The sequence below is a fragment of the Neolamprologus multifasciatus genome, chromosome 2 (assembly GCF_963576455.1).
Source record: "Neolamprologus multifasciatus chromosome 2, fNeoMul1.2, whole genome shotgun sequence".
Lineage (NCBI taxonomy): Eukaryota > Metazoa > Chordata > Actinopteri > Cichliformes > Cichlidae > Neolamprologus > Neolamprologus multifasciatus.
In genome coordinates this window covers 11,923,992-11,938,731 of record NC_140440.1, presented here as the reverse complement: position 1 = coordinate 11,938,731, position 14,740 = coordinate 11,923,992, and the positions used below count along the sequence as shown (strand labels likewise).

Genomic DNA, 14,740 nt, shown 5'->3' with positions numbered 1-14,740 from the left:
TACAGTAGATTAACAGGATAACTGTGAATTACAAAGTAAGACCCAAAATAGTCCAGATTGTGTATAATCACAGCTCTGAGCGCATGCTTGTCCAGTTCCCCATCTTAAATTCAGTATGCCACTAAGTGAGCTAACAATCTCAGCTGTAATGGGTACAACATCACCACGGTTAGTTCTGACCTATTTCATCCATGACCACGTATTTCTCGGACAAACCAAGAGTCGTCATTTGTATTGACATTAGTGGAAAAAAAGAAGTAAAAAGCTGTCAACTTTATACATGTCTTCAGTGCCAATAGTGCTAATAATTTTAATGTGCACACTTGTTGCCTTCAAACTACAAAATATAAGACAAGACAATCAGTTTATAGTATATTTATTATTTTGTATCCCATAACTTATTGGTTTCTTCATCAGCAAAGTTTTTAATTCTGAGGCTGTTTGTGACTTTGACACTTATCCATACTTACCAAAATGCAAACAGATGCCTGAATTATATGCGCATTATGTAATTGGAAATTACCTCTCTCATATATCTGTCAAATGTTACAGTGAGATAAGATGTGCTTTAAGTGAGATTACTGTAACACCTTAATCTCTTTCTTCCTACCTCTGACATCTTGACAGAGTCATAGAGTCTCCACTTTGTTTTCATAGGTGTGAGCAGTTACTGCACAATATTCAGTGTTAATAGCCTTGCCAGAAGGTGTCTCTCAGGTTTCTATTCTAATGAAATAATGATGACAGATGAGAGAAGTGCTCACCAGAACTCTGACAGCTGAGGGGGGTGATTGTGAGGAAGCCTGCCCACCTATGTTTGTGGGCTTTTGTCTCTCTTCCACTCCTGTCTGTGTGGGCCATGCTGGGAGGTTAATGAAGACAGAAGCAAACTGCTCAAATTTAGGTGTATAAATAATTACTGTGTGCTTAGTTTCAACTCTGCTGTAGGGATGTAGTTTGAATCTGAAGAGTGATTAAAATAACTTGTTTATCTGTTCACTGGAGGGCTTGTTATAGTTGGAGGCATTTGAGAGTACCTAAGTATGAACAGATGCTCTTGTAAAAGACAATTGTGGCTCTGAGTCTGCCTAAAACTGAGCAATTTTTAAGCTGACAAATAGATACAAACTCCAGGTTGGAGATGTTTACATGTCAGTGGCATACTTTGAGTTTTTGATTCGTAAACCTAAATGAGCCTATTTCAGGACTGGAGTGAAATCCTGTCTGTATTTAGATGTAAAAATCCCTTCCTATGGATAGAATACAAGAACAGACTTCCTTCGAGACTGAGAGTGCAAAAGCTGTTTTGCAGTAACGTTACAAACAATTGTAGCCTTCGTCCATTAAAGCCAGAGGTCTAACACATGTAAAAAGCTGGAAAAAAATACCCATCTGGCACGCAGAGCAGCCATGGAGTTTGAAACGTTACCATGCAACGTCTGTTTATCAACTGTGCACAAATTCAACTCTTTCTTCTCTGCTACATGCAGCAATTGTACTGCTTGATGATAAAACCTAAAGCTGCTTATTTCAGGTTTGTGAATTATTCATAACAAGAGCTTTTTTGGCCATTTCATGAATGAACATGAATGATATAAAAGTATCAACTCAGATGTTCTCATTTTTGCTTTTTTCATCTGTCAATTAATTTAAAAACTTTTAAACTGTAGCAATGAAACTAAAAGGTGCTTTTTAGAAAAAACTTGCTTTAAGTAAAATTGGTGACATGGAAAAAGTTCCCAATCATGGATGTGATCTTATTCTTTGACTTTATTAAAGTAGTACTCAGTGGTGATTTCAATAATGTCTTGTGTGGACCTGCTCAACCTGAATTCAAAGTACAAATCCAAACCAGAAGGATAACAATCTACTCATTTGTTCTCCAATGGGAATATTTTGACCTGAATTGTCCCATCTCTGAATAAAGGGACATTATTGGCCAAGACAGCATTGATTTGATTTTATGATTGCTTTTTAAAGTTGGTTAAATTTCCCCCACTGAGTTTGTTCACAGTCATTGCAGTTCATGGGAAAATCTAGCAGGTGGTTGCTCCGACTGGTCTTTACTAACATTGGTCTTAACTGCTAAATTGCTCTTTAAGGTGAATTTTGAGAATCAAGTTTAGTTGCACCAGCAAAGAGATAAAAATGGCATCAACAAAGTGTTGTTGTCATGTCAGTATGGACCAACGTTATTTCACGACCTTGTTGAATCCACAGTCACTAAGGTGAGGGTTATATTCTGCTGCCTGCACGGATAGGTGCAGACATCACTACTCAGGCTTGGATCTGTGCAAATAATCACATGCTAATATTTATTCATTTTGTATTCCTGTTGGTTTGTTCTTAATATTCCTGTTTATAACATTTACAACAATCTGCCTTGGCCTCTAGGACATTAAACATCTTACTGGATCAACGTTTGGAAAACATGATGTTGTTCATTTTCGAAGGAATGAAGCGCTGCCCCATTATTGGCAGTGCTTCAGTGTATCTGTTGCTCTTCACTGACTAGAAGTACAAGAAGACTCGAGATTTGTTTAAATGTTGGGCACTCCTGCTGTTGGGTAAATGTTTCTTGGAAATATCCTGCTTTTGGATTAACAGCGTGCCTTTTGTGGGTTTTTCTCTGGAAAAATGACAGGGTGGAGGTCTATAAAAACAATATTCTGTCTTTTGGCTTAAGCAAATAGCATCTTGTATGTGTTAACCAATATATGAATGGAGATTATTTGTCTTTTATTATGTTTTTGTGGATTATAACTGATCTTCACAGTTTAAAATGAGGATTGTCAGACCAGACATGGAAATGTGAATGGCCCTTACATTAAGTCTGGTTGAGTTGTTTCCATTTACCTTTTATTAGCTCGCAAATGTGTTTTGGAACGAATAGAAACTTGCACAAAATCTGTCAGCTAGCACATGTAGTTTGCCAATTACAGCGGTTCATCTACTCTGCAAGTAGTAGTGGCATTACATTACCAAAAACGCACAAATCAGTTTTGTTGTAACACTTTTTAGTGTGATTGTGATCTAATACTGAAGTTTAAAAGGACATAACAACAGAATAAATGTGTTAGGGTTTCAAGATGTACTTTTTGAGAAACTTACCAGCAGTGAAACTAGTCGACAGACTCTGAAGCATATAAAGAACTTCATTGAGCACATATGTAGTCCTACCAGTGTGTGTTTTTTCTCTATGTATATGTTTATATGGACCACATGGCAACTGTCAAGTGTCAGCTCCTCCCACCTCAGACACGAGTGGGAAGAGAAAAAACCCAAACCCCATGAACTTGGCAGTAGAAAGTGGGTCACCACCTTCACAGGTTTCTTTCACGTTGAGGGAAAATGTGACTTAGAGTTCTTGTGAAAAATGTAAAAAGGATGGTTGAAAAAAAAGCTTTATTGTTCTCCTAAAATATTAAATCAGAAAAGTTATTCACGGTCATCTCCATGTTTATCCTATATTTTTCTAAAGCTGGCTTTCTCATAATCTTCATCCAGCCATTTAATTCCTGTGGTTTCTCCAACAGTGCATGCTCTATCCAACAGTCTGTTTATTTTTTTACTGCAGAGGGTCTTCCAACATTGTATGGGCCTAACAAAACCCAATAGACCAGAGACAACAATATAATCTACTTTAACAGACACATTTGAGGAATTAGAGCCAGTCTTTGTGCCTCATTAAAACATCAGATTTTCATTGAGGCACATCTGAGGCAAAAAAGTAAAAAATCAACAAAGGCCTCCATGCTTGGTGTTAAGGGGAGTGATTGTTGTAAAAATGTATAAAATGCTACAAATTGCAGATGTATTGGAATTAAATCCTTTTCTACTGGCCAACTACGAAATGATGACCTGCCAAAGCCGCCGATGGAGTTGGCATCTTTCAGGCACCAGCTAACATTTACAAGCACGTGGCTGGTGTTTATTAATCACCAGACATTTTTCTTGGCAGGGTTGAAGGACCCTATGAAACACTGTGTGTACCCAGTGGACACTGAAACTAATTCTAATGGAAATCTTACACTCAGCATGATGCCTCACCTTCTCAGTGTTAGGGCTGCCACTGTATTCCACAATACTTCTGCACATAATAATCCTCTGTCAGGCTCTATTTGGACTGTGACCAGTCGAGGGGAGAGGAGTTCAGAGTAGAAAACAGAAGGGAGAATATTGTCAGGAGGAGAAACCACAGAGAGGTGAGAGGAGATGTAAGAGGAAAGGTGAGAAGAGCAGAGAGACAGGAATAGGAGATGCAGAGAGGAAGTGTGAAAACCACCCGATTTATTCCTTTTCCATCATCAACCAGTTCATCTGTTAAAGCCTGGCACAAGTTTTGTTAAATTCACAAATTCTTTCTGCAGTGAGCGTTCAAATCTGACACAACAATGAATTAACATTTCATCAAGTAGTCAGACTGTGTAGTCTATAATCAAAGCTGGTTTTCCTTGTACTGACTGCAGCTGACTAAATTGATACCAGATGCATATAGTAGGCTGTGGATGCTCTAAATTATCCTCCAATGTAATTTTCCTTAATGCGTCATTATTAAGGTCAGTTACAGTGGGGCAAAAAAGTATTTAGTCAGCCACTGATTGTGCAAGTTCCCCCACTTAAAATGATGACAGAGGTCAGTAATTTGCACCAGAGGTACACTTCAACTGTGAGAGACAGAATGTGAAAAAAAAATCCATGAATTCACATGGTAGGATTTGTAAAGAATTTATTCGTAAATCAGGGTGGAAAATAAGTATTTGGTCAATAACAAAAATACAACTCAATACTTTGTAACATAACCTTTGTTGGCAATAACAGAGGTCAAACGTTTACTATAGGTCTTTACCAGGTTTGCACACACAGTAGCTGGTATTTTGGCCCATTCCTCCATGCAGATCTTCTCAAGAGCAGTGATGTTTTGGGGCTGTCGCCGAGCAACACGGACTTTCAACTCCCGCCACAGATTTTCTATGGGGTTGAGGTCTGGAGACTGGCTAGGCCACTGCAGGACTTTCAAATGCTTCTTATGGAGCCACTCCTTTGTTGCCCGGGCGGTGTGTTTTGGATCATTGTCATGTTGGAAGACCCAGCCTCGTTTCATCTTCAAAGTTCTCACTGATGGAAGGAGGTTTTGGCTCAAAATCTCACGATACTTGGCCCCATTCATTCTGTCCTTAACACGGATCAGTCGTCCTGTCCCCTTGGCAGAAAAACAGCCCCATAGCATGATGTTTCCACCCCCATGCTTCACAGTAGGTATGGTGTTCTTGGGATGCAACTCAGTATTCTTCTTCCTCCAACACGACGAGTTGAGTTTATACCAAAAAGTTCTACTTTGGTTTCATCTGACCACATGACATTCTCCCAATCCTCTGCTGTATCATCCATGTGCTCTCTGGCAAACTTCAGACGGGCCTGGACATGCACTGGCTTCAGCAGCGGAACACGTCTGGCACTGCGGGATTTGATTCCCTGCCGTTGTAGTGTGTTACTGATGGTGACCTTTGTTACTTTGGTCCCAGCTCTCTGCAGGTCATTCACCAGGTCCCCCCGTGTGGTTCTGGGATCTTTGCTCACCGTTCTCATGATCATTTTGACCCCACGGGATGAGATCTTGCGTGGAGCCCCAGATCGAGGGAGATTATCAGTGGTCTTGTATGTCTTCCATTTTCTGATGATTGCTCCCACAGTTGATTTTTTCACACCAAGCTGCTTGCCTATTGTAGATTCACTCTTCCCAGTCTGGTGCAGGTCTACAATTCTTTTCCTGGTGTCCTTCGAAAGCTCTTTGGTCTTGGCCATGGCGGAGTTTGGAGTCTGACTGGTTGAGGCTGTGGACAGGTGTCTTTTATACAGATGATGAGGTCAAACAGGTGCCATTCATACAGGTAACGAGTGGGGGACAGAAAAGCTTCTTACAGAAGACGTTACAGGTCTGTGAGAGCCAGGGATTTTCCTTGTTTGAGGTGACCAAATACTTATTTTCCACCCTGATTTACGAATAAATTCTTTACAAATCCTACCATGTGAATTCATGGATTTTTTTTTCACATTCTGTCTCTCACAGTTGAAGTGTACCTCTGGTGCAAATTACTGACCTCTGTCATCATTTTAAGTGGGGGAACTTGCACAATCGGTGGCTGACTAAATACTTTTTTGCCCCACTGTATATTCGGCAAACAAAACGGGAAATTAAATAGAACCAGAGACATTTTAAGACAGAGACACTCAAAGAACGTGAAATCAAGGGAGAATCTGGTAGCAGCAAAATTGATAGAGACAAAATGTTCAGGTAAAAAGGAAGAATGAAGCCTCTGAGGCTAAAAAACAAAGCCAGTGTATCCCCCAAAGATCCCAAAATACTCCTGTGTTAAAATTCTTAACTTTATTGCATTAAAAAGTACGTTTTGCAGGAAAGAGTTTCTCCTTTCGACTGATTGTTGTATGCTAGATCCCAACTAATTCACTCAACTGGATCTATGCTGTCTTTGTGCTGTTGGTGCAGTCCATGTGATCTGATCTATCAAAAGCTGATAAAAGGCAGCTGAAAGTTCGCATTTTGATCAGATCTTAATGGTTTTAAAAGACTATTTAGTGGTTTACAAAATAACAAAAAGAACAAAATGTAAAAGTGTTGTTGACCAAAAAAAAAGAGACCAAATTGTAGTTACTGATGAAAGCACTACTCAAGTTATATTACTGTTCAGTCTTGTTGAAGTCTTTAATGAAATTAGAAATAAATAAACTATTAAAACTGTTTAAAGTTCAAATTTTGAGCGAGACCAAAGGTTCTTCTGGTGCAGAAACAGACGTGAGCTTTAGCTTCTCTTTGCTTTTCTCTGCAGCGATCCCTGTTTTGCCCTTAGCTTACCCTCAATCTCTCCATCATGCTCTCTTTTTTCTTCTTTATTTCTTCCTCCTTCTCTGGTTCATCCATTCGGGGTTACAACCACTGGAACAGGCTCCTCAGCAGCTGGAAACTCAAGATGGTTTAATCTAAACCTCAGGAAGCAGGATGGGAACCAGATGCAATACAGGGGGAAAAAAAAGAAAGAAAGAAAACAAACATAGGGCACATTTAACTCGGCTAGCATGGGGATCTCCTAAGGGCACTGTGCAAAGGGGAAGAGGAGACTGAGACTGCATAAAACTTTTTGTCAGGGAAAAAAAAAGGGTGCATAAACCTCAAGACCATCAACAGGCTGTAATTAAATTGTTGGAGACATTGTACAAAACCATCAGTAAGCTCAAAGCAGTCACATCTCCCATTGTGAAGCTTGTAGATTTAAGAGATGGTGGCTTGTTTTAAGTAATGGGAAAGTTTGGAAAAAGATTGGTCAGTGACTAACCCTCTCTAAGGAGCTTGGAAAGAAAGCGACTAGACTTCCTTAAGTTTCATGAAGACCTTTCTCCTCTCATCTAAGAGGCTTCTTCAGTTCTTTAGGTTTCGTCAAGATGCTCTGAGAATTGAAGAAGTCCAGTTGAAGAATTGAAGAAGTCCCTGTAACCGAAGCGTATCTGTAAGCGTATCTGTAACCGGAAGGTCGCCGGTTCGATCCCCGGGCTCTCTGTCCTGGTCGTTGTGTCCTTGGGCAAGACACTTTACCCTACCGCCTACTGGTGTTGGCCAGAGGGGCTGATGGTGTAATATGGCAGCCTCGCTTCTGTCAGTCTGCTCCAGGGCAGCTGTGGCTACAACCGTAGCTTGCCTCCACCAGTGTGTGAATGCGAGAGTGAATGAATAGTGGCATTGTAAAGCGCTTTGGGTGCCTTGAAAAGCGCTATATAAATCCAATACGTTATTTTCTTTCCAAGCTCCTTGGACTATCATGACCTAATATTAAGGTACTCTTAAAATAACCAGGAATCCATATTTCCTGGTTAAATCTCTTGATTTCTCATGCAAAGAGAACAAAACCTAAAAGAAACCCACAAAAAAACCCAACTCTTTAAAACTGATAATACATTTATAATAATACCTAATAAAAATGTTATAACTTGGAGTGTTCGGCTTCTGGTGACGCCATGATCTAGTCAAGCAGCATAAGGAATGAGCTCCATCCAGATTAATACATTACTCCTAACTACAATTTTTAAAACTCGGCAATTTCCATTCCAACCAGCATGGCATCGTCCCTGAGAGGCAAGGGATCCAGGCAAACAGAATCAAAATAAAGATAAAGGCGAGCATTTGAAGCAACTAACTTTGTCCTCGAATGCAGATGCTAATGCTACTGCTAGCACTCGTGATGCAGATACGAGGATATTAGCAGAACTGGAGAAGATAAGAAAAGATAACAAAGACGGGCATATGGAAACACAGCAAGCTCTGACGAGACTGGAGGCTTCTTTCAAGATTCTGAGAGAAGATATGACAAAGCTGGAAAACAGAACAACGGAGATGGAGGAGCGGATCAGCGACAACGAAGACTCCACCAGGCGTCATGAACAAGCCCTCCGGTACTTGTTACATAGAGAAATGGATCTCACAGCACGATGTGAGGACATGCAAAATAGACTAAGGCGAAACAACCTGAGGATCTATCGTGTCCCAGAAGGGAGTGAGGGGAGAGATGTTAAGCTGTTTGTACTAGAGCTGTGTAAATCAACTCTTCAACTTCCTGCTGATTTTAACATTGGAATAGAGCGAGCACACAGAGCCCTCGCTGCTAAACCCAAGAACCCCGATGCAGCACTGCGCTCACTGGTGGTCAGATTCTGGGACTTCTCTGTGAAAGAGACCATTCTACGACAAGCCTGGGACCAGAAGCGTGTCTTATATAAGGGCACGCAGATATATTTTGACCATGATTCTGGTACGAGATGCGGTAAAGCAATTAAAGCTGAAAAACATCAGAGCCAAGTGTGTGTTTCCAGCAAAACTGAGACTGTTCAAGGATGGTGGTGAGAAGACGTTCTCAAGTTTGACGGAAGCTCTGCCGACGCTTCAAGAGCTGGGGATACAAGTGTGAGTCGACCAGAGGGAGCGCATGGAAATGGAGCTATCCCGGTGCCGATGGTCCGCTGAGGGAACTAGGGCAGGTATGACCCTCTCCCTTGCCGAAATAAAAACTTTCTTTATGGAGGACTGAGATGTCACTCCCGCCGAGTTCATTTTAGTTTTTCTTGGACATAAATGTTAGAAAGAGATTTAAAAAAAAAATTTTTTTCGCTTGTACAATGGATTGAAAGTGCGTTTATCATGGCCTGAGACCAATTGTGGACCATTATTTCATTGAGTATAATAATTTAGTTTTGTTTGTATAGGATATGAGTCTAAGATATGAAAGATCTAATTTGTGTTTCGTATAACGTAAAGGGTTTGAATAGTCCAATTAAAAGGAAAAAGGTACTGAACCAACTGAAAAACTTTAGGTGCTCCATAGCAATGCTCCAGGAGACTCACCTCTCTGAAAAGGAACACAGGAAGTTGAGGAGAGAGTGGGTTGAACAACAATATAGCTCTTCTTATCAGGATGGGAGAAAAAGAGGAGTTGCAATTCTTGTTAACCGGTCAACATATTTCCACCATGAAAAAACATTTTCGGATAGGGAAGGGCACTATGTAATGGTGATTGGCTCTGTAGGGGGGTCTAAAATTACTTTACTAAATTTATATGCACCAAATGAGGACTGTCCAAATTTCTTCAAGAATATTGCATCATTAATAGCAGAAAAATCTGAAGGAATGATCTTGGTGGGAGGTGATTTCAACTGTACTTTGAAAGCAGCTGTCGACAGACTCCCGGCACACAATGGCCCCAAATCCAAAAAATCTTGTAGTTTAAATACAATGATTAAGGAAATGGGCCTAGTGGATGTGTGGTGCCAGTTCCACCCCCAAGAATTTTTTTTTTTACTTTTTATTCACATGTACATCGCAGCCATTCAAGGATAGACATGTTTTTAATGCCTAGGACGGACCTTTATAGGACTAGACAGTGTAGCATAGAAGCAATCACTATCTCTGATCACGCCCCAGTTAGTCTGACATTAAGAATGAATCCAAACAATCATTTTAAATATTGGAGAGCCAATGTATCTATCGTGAATAATGAAACAACCTGACAAGAACTTCAAAAGAGTCTGACTGAATATATTCAATTCAATGATAATAATGAGGTGTCTCCTTCAATCTTGTGGGAGAGTGCCAAAAGTTATTTGAGAGGTAATATTATAGCAGTTTCATCAAGACTGAAAAAGGAGAGACTAGCAAAACAAACAGAACTAGAAAACAAAATTAAGAAATTAGAAAAAGTCTATCAGGTAACTAAAGACACTGGGACTTTGAACTCATTGAAAGAGCCGAGGCAAAAGTGGGATGATTTACTAACGTATAAGGCGGAGGGACAACTACGCTTTGTTAATCAAAAGTACTACCAATACGGCAATCGGGCAAGCCGACTGCTGGCATTTCAGCTGCGTAAAGAGCAATCAAGTAGGGTTGTTCATAAAATTAAATGTCCAAACTCCGGAAAAATTGTGTGCCAACCTAAGGAAGTTGCGAAAACATTTTCTTTGTATTATCAGGAATTGTATAAAGAAGAAAATGTCCCAAATAAGATTGAAAAGATTGAACAATTTCTTAACCCGATTAATCTTAGTAAACCACTCTCAGGAAGAGGCTGAACTAATAACAAATCCAATCACCATTGAAGAAATAAAGAAAACCGTATTGGAAAACTGAAAAACAACAAGTCCCCCGGAGTGGATGGCCTGCCTGGGGAGTATTACAAATTTTTTGAAAAAGAGCTTACACCATTGTTATGCAAAGTTTATAATTATGCATTATTTAAAGGTGATCCCCCCCAGTCATGGTCTGAAGCTATTATTAGTGTCATCCATAAAGAAAGCAAGGACCCGACTTTATGCATGTCTTATCGCCCTATCAGCCTGCTTTGTGTTGATTTAAAAATTCTTACAGCCATCATTGCAAATAGAATTCAAAAACATACAAGAAAACTAGTGAAACCTGACCAAATGGGTTTTATTTCCCATAGGCAAGGTTCAGATAATGTTAGAAGGGCCCTCAATCTTCAGATTATGGCACAGGAATGGGACACCTCTTCAATGTTCTTGAGCCTGGATGCGGAAAAGGCCTTTGCCCGGGTAGATTGGGACTTCCTGCAGCAGACTCTCAGGCATATGGGCTTCAATGAAACTTTTATCTCATGGGTCCAAACACTATATAAAAATCCCAGGTCTCGGGTAAGGGTTAATGGTCACTGCTCTGACTTTTTCTCTCTAGGCCGTGGCACTAGACAGGGTGAAGTGTTATCGCCATCCTTATTTGCTCTTAGTATTGAACCGTTAGCTGAACTGATTAGATCCAACCCTCTCATACAAGGAATTAGAGATGAAACCAATACACAACATAAGCTGTCACTTTTCGCAGATGATATTCTGCTATTTTTAGAGAATCCGGTCACCTCTGCCCTTCTGAGCAACCTTAAAGATTATGGTACAGTGTCAGGTTATAAAATAAATACAAATAAATCTGAGGCGTTAATGATTGTTGATAACTGGCCCACACAGCTAGATCATCTTGTATCTTTTAGACACTCCAAACAGGGCGTCAGATACTTGGGGGTAATTATTACTCCTAAAACCAATCAGCTACTTGCACTCAATTATGATCGGTTGTTCAAGGAGATTAAGGGGGACTTGGACAGATGGAACCTACTCCCACTCACTTTTATGGGGAGGATTGAATGTATAAGGATGAATATTCTTCGATGCCTATTATTCCTATTTCAGCACCTACCCATTTTGACCCCACAGTCTGCATTCAAATTATTAGAACGCATTACATCTAAATTTATCTGGCAAAATAAACGACCAAGGGTCAGACTCAAAATGTTAATGTCTAGAAAGGAAAAAGGGGGCCTCAAGTTGCCTAACTTCAGAATGTACTATTGGGCAGCTCAATTAAAATCAGTGGCTGCCTGGATTGGAAGAGTATTCATTACCTGGTATCTCCCTTCGGAGTCTCCCATTTCTCAACCCACAATCACGGAAAAAGATTAAAATAACTAACCCATGGGTCAAGCACACCGTAAAGATTTGGAAGTGTTAAAAATGTTAAAAGGGAATTTGACCATGTCTCCAGCGGTTCCCATAAATGGAAATGTTGAGCTCCTTCCATCGTTGTCAGATTGGAGTTTTGAGAGGTGGGCAGAGAAAGGATTGATTATAGTCAATCAGCTGTTTGAAAAGAATACTCTTAAAAGTTTTGCCCAGCTAAGGGCTAAATATGCTTTATCCCCAGGGGACCATTATAGATACTTACAGTTAAGGGACTACATTAGAAAGCATAAAGACTGGGACAATATTAGAAGAGAACCAATTGGGTTGGAAAACCATTTTATAAAACTGCTTGAAAAGTCAGGTACATTGAAAAACCAAGTGTCTTTGATCTTCCAGAAACTGCTGATTGACATGTCTGATAATACCTATCATATAAAACAACAATGGGAAATGGAACTCAACATAATGTTGGATGATGCCACATGGGAAAATGTCTGTTGTGGCTGCCATAGAGGGGTGGGTAGTCAAATGTGGAAGGAATTCGACTGGAAGGTTAAATTAAGATTTTTTAGAACTCCACTGAAAACCTTTCTACCCAAAAGTAGTGTCAGTGATAAATGTTGGAGAGGGTGTGGGTCTGTGACCAAACGCATATTTTTTGGGACTGTGTTTATATACAACAGTACTGGATGGATGTCAAGAACATTATACAAAACATATTGTCAGTCAGCCTCCCAATGGATCCTCTGATCTTTTTGTTGGATATCTTTCCTGATGGTTTCTCCTATGAACAGCACTTTCTCCTGCATCTCCTCCTCATGACTGCAAGAAAAATAATAACAATTCACTGGCTCAAACTAGAAACACCCACAGTTGCCCAGTAGCTTCTGAAAACTAGACATGTCTATACGATGGAACGGATAACAGCTCAACTACAACTAAAAGTGCCAACCTTTGAGAAAAAATGGAGACTAATTATAAAATATCTTGAAAGGACACTCAAGCCTTAACATTGTTACATCTGTGCTTAGGTATTGGTATGTATATATGTATGTATGTATGTATATGTATATGTGTATATATGTTTTTCTTTTAAATTAAGTTTTTGAATAACCCTCACCATTATATGCTGCAGATTTGGTCTCAGGTCATGTTGTTGATGTGAATTGCCTTGTTATCTTTGGCAATAAAAGTAAAAAAAAAGTTATAACTTGACCATCTGTATTGTATTTTTCCTTTCTGTGTAACATCATCACTCGGATGCATATCTGTCTGCCTTGGAGAGGGAAACCTCCTCTCTTATCCTTCCTGTGGTTTCGTCCATTTGTTTCTTCCATTTGGGGGCTTTATTTATCTAAAGTAACAATCTAGAGTAAAGTGGAGTTCCCAAAATGATTTCCTTAGAGAGCTAATTTGACAAAATGAAAGTCACTGAGGCATACTCCTGCTTCGTATTACAAGTTACAAATCTTATCAAAGCAGTCAAACTTAGCTCCAAACCAAACAGCTGCACAAGCTCATTTTCTGTACTAACAGTTATCACATATCAGTAACCAAAACAAATTTAAGTTCCCATTAGTAACTTCTTCGTGTTTTCATTTCAGTGTCGAGCCCAAAAAAGGTGTCTCAATATCTACTAGCTGTATTTTAAGCTTTCTTTGTTTTTTACCCTTAATTATTATCCTTTATATTTCTTATTAATGTATGGGATTTGTGCATTTGTGTCCTCCCTACACAACAGAGTTTGCTGGTGTGCTAGGTTTACTTAAAAGTCATCCTCAAAGCTTAAAACTTAACAGCTGCTCCACATTAGCTGTTTATGACAAAGCTAAAATATTTGCCTAATGGCAGATTATTCTTTTTTTAATATCTTTAAGATGCCTTTAAAGTTTTTTTCTAATCATATACATTTAATATTAGCTAGTATTAAACTCTGTCGAAGTCCTGTTGTTCAGCACCCAACATAAAGTGTCACCAGGGCTCTATTTTGCAGCTATTCTGCTGCATTATTTAAAATAACCACAGACTCTGTGAAAGTGGACACTGTTTGTGTTTTTGAACTTTCAAGTTCTTTTTATTATTAAATGTTAAAGTTTAAATGTTCACCTTTCTGTATCCCATCAGTGTTTTCAATACATACTGCAAAAGCTACCCAAGAGTTTCTTAAGGTGAAGAAAAAGGATATTCTACAACGGCAAAGATAGTCACCTACCTCTGCAGGGTAGAGCATGCTTTTCAGCTACTAAATACAAAACTGAAGGAGAGACCCACAAAAAAGCAGCAACTGAACGGTGCTCCAGCAAACACCCAGCAGAGCTGGTGATGTCCTTGATTTCTAAACTTCAGCTGATCATTGATTGCAGGTACTAAAAGTAGTCATTATATTTCACATTATATTAATTTGTCCAATTAATTTAAGCCTCTAAATAGACTATGTATAAATTTGGCTGGAACTCACATATAGCCAATGCTGTGCGTTTATGAAGTTTGCACATCACTCACATACTGAGTGTCTGATTTGGACTGCACTGTGTTGGTGTACAGAGGTGAGATTACAAAAATTATGCCAGTGTTCAGAAAAGTATACGGAGCTAACTTTACGTCTATCTGCCTCATAGCTGATAGATTTCTATTCTTTTTGAATTGAAATGAAATTCATTATTTATTGAGGATCCGTAGCTTGTACAAGATTTGCAAAGACATCTGACTT

The 14,740-nt window shown here is 39.4% G+C and overlaps 1 long non-coding RNA gene across 1 annotated transcript in view; it reads left to right on the top strand.

Moving 5' to 3' along the window:
- Positions 1-14,740, top strand: part of LOC146524008 (uncharacterized) — a 192,248-nt gene that overhangs the window by 35,341 nt on the left and 142,167 nt on the right. The window lies entirely within an intron of this gene.